This window comes from Salvelinus sp. IW2-2015, linkage group LG37 (genome assembly GCF_002910315.2).
Source record: "Salvelinus sp. IW2-2015 linkage group LG37, ASM291031v2, whole genome shotgun sequence".
NCBI classification, from domain to species: domain Eukaryota; kingdom Metazoa; phylum Chordata; class Actinopteri; order Salmoniformes; family Salmonidae; genus Salvelinus; species Salvelinus sp. IW2-2015.
In genome coordinates, this window is record NC_036876.1 from 14,834,219 (window position 1) to 14,837,127 (window position 2,909).

Genomic DNA, 2,909 nt, shown 5'->3' on the forward strand with positions numbered 1-2,909 from the left:
TCTCTCTCTCTCTCTCTCTCCACACATGTACACAAGCCCACACACACACACACTTGCTTACGTCATCTCTTTCACCTCCCCGTCTCTCTATCCTCTTCGTCCTGCACTCTCTTACCTAAAAGCTCCATACTTGAACGAGTGGCCTGTCTGCTCAATCAGCTGCTAAGAGGAACGATGTAGTGAGAAAGGAAAACCGAGGCGGTAGAAAATCATGACTTGACTCAGCAGACCTCTCCATGGCCTCCCCGACACCTAATCAAAGTGATCCGCTTCCCCATGCTCTCTCTGATCCCCTCAGGATGATACAGTGCTTATTAAGACAAGCCCTGCTTCTATGATCGGTCAAACGCTGTGGTAAGCAGGAAGGAGTGGTGTGTGTGTGTGTGTGTGTGTGTGTGTGTGTGTGTGTGTGTGTGTGTGTGTGTGTGTGTGTGTGTGTGTGACTGTCCAACCATATGCCCTTTGTACCTCCATACGGATCTAGATAAAGTACTCACATGTGTGTTTGTTTACGTGACTACGTGTGAGTAGGTGTGTGTGCGTATGTGTGTGTGCTCACTCTTCTCCTGCACTGATTACGTCAATGCAAACCACCTCTTCAGTGTTGACAGATCTCTCCTGCAGAGTATTTCGCCCGAGGAGTTGGCATTGAGGAGTCTGTAAACTTCCAAGTCCCCGAAGCCTTCTACATTCACAGCAGCTACCCGCCCACTTGTTTTACACCGCTCCGAGGCCAGTGAATAATCCTCTACGGAGTTATGTGGATCTGCTGTGGATGAGCAGCTCAAGTCAGACAGCTGAAAGTAGCAGGTACATGTGCTCAGGTGTGCAATCCTACGCCAAAGCAAAGGATTACTTTGCAGAAACCTACTGTGCTATATTTCCTGTAGATTGCCATTTGTCGGAAGAGCTAGCGTCCTCCACACAAAGGGAAGCGGAGGACACCGATTTGCCGACGTACAGTAGGAAGAGTGAAAAGGATGTCATCTTCACTTACTTTTGGACTTACGCAACTTGCGACAGGCCATAACTGAACGGAGAAACGCTCTCAAGCGGTTAGCGCGCGGGCTGATGTCTCCYTGGGAGAATACGACTCTGCTGCACCTGTCACTACGTGGCTTCGCGAGGCACCCGACACAGTATAACATAGCAGACTTTCGAAAGAGAGAGACAACCGACAGTGTCGTCCCATTCACTCCCGTAGAGACAAGCTTTAAGACACATTCACAGAGGCTTCCTGTGGGGTCGCCACAAAGCGTGTCAGTATGGAGACGGACGAAGAGACAAGAAAGGAGGAGAACATCATTGAGTGTGAAGAGAGAGAAAGACACGAGAGAGGAAGTGAGGGAAAGAGAGAAACAGAGACTGGAAGAGAAAAAGGCTCACCACAAAGCTTGTCACCATAGAGACACAAGAAGAGTAAAAAGGAGGGGAATATATTGAGAGAGTAAGAAGTGAGAGAGATACAGAGCTGGAGATGGTGATGATGGAGAAGGAGAAAAGAGAGGGAGAAGAGATGAAGTGCGCAAGAGAGACAGAGGAAGTGAGAGAGAAAGAAAGAGAAACAGAGGCTGGAAGAGAAAGCGATGACTATCGCCGATGATTTCACAGTCTAGCAGCTCTTCAGACTAACAAACAAACAGGGTAGACAGAGGCTGTTAACAACTCCATAAATTCAGGAGGCCCAACTTCACTCTCAGATTGGCTTTGCATTTTTCAAAAGCTTCTCAATAATTCACAGTGGAAAACAAGAAGCTCAGCAACCACAGCTAGTTACTCCATCTCTCTCTCTCTCTCTCTCTCTCTCTCTCTCTCTCTCTCTCCATCTCGTCCTCTCTCTCTCTCTCTCTCTCCTTCGCTCTATCCGTCTCTTCTCCAGCTCCTCGCCTCTTCCTCTATCTCCTTCTCCTCTCCTCACTTCCTCTTCCTCTCTCTCTCTCTCCCGCTACCACACATGTACACAAAGCCCACACACACCACACCACTTGCTTACGTATCTCCTTTTCACCTCCCCGTCTCTCATATCCTTCTTCCGCCTGCACTCTCTTACCTAAAAGCTCCATACTGAACGCAGTGGCCCTGTCTGCTCAATCAGCGCGCTAAAGAACGATTCGGTAGTAGAAAGGAAAAACCGAGCGGTAAAGACAAATCAATGACTTGACTCAAGCAGCATCCTCTCCAATGGCCTCCCCGCACACCTAATTCAAAGTGAGTCCGCTTCCCCATGGCTTCTCTGATCCCCTCAGGAGATACAGTGCTATTACAAGACAAGCCCTGCTTCCTATGCATCCGGTCAAACGCCTGTGTAAGCAGGAAGGTTGGTAGTGTGGCGTGTGTGTGTGTGTGTGTGTGTGTGTGTGGTGTGGTGTGTGGTGTGTGTGTGTTGTGTGTGTGTGTGGTGTGTGTGTGTGTGTGGTGTGTTGTGTGTATGTGCTGTGCGGTGTGCGGTGTTAACTCAGAATCCAGCACACGTGCGGGTTGCGTCAGCTCCCTGCGCCACGTTCACTGTTCTTCCTTCCTTAAACCAGAGAGCGCCAAAGGCCTAGCGAAAATCAAAACCACGACGAAGGACCCTCGCACTCACAAAGGTGTGTATGTAGGTATGGACGAATATCTATATCTATAGTAGCATATTCCCAAAACATAACGCGACAGAATGCAACCCGTCGACACACTCTCTAATCACATACGCGGTGTGTTGTGTGTCTGCCGAGTTGGTGGTTGGTGCGTGTCAGCGGCGCAGGGCGACGCAGGTCCCGAACAGTCTCGGTGTAGTGTGTTGTGTCCGTGGAAGCGAGGGCAGTATGGTAGTCGGTGGGTACAAATCGCTTGTAACTCTCTTCGTTAAGTGGGGTGGTGCCACTAACATCGCGAGTGCGGTGTTCGCGATAGTGCCTGTGAGGAACGCT

At 49.8% G+C, this 2,909-nt stretch overlaps 1 protein-coding gene across 1 annotated transcript in view; it reads right to left on the bottom strand.

Annotated features, from left to right (window-relative positions):
• Positions 1-2,909, bottom strand: part of sorcs2 (sortilin-related VPS10 domain containing receptor 2) — a 375,655-nt gene that overhangs the window by 50,049 nt on the left and 322,697 nt on the right.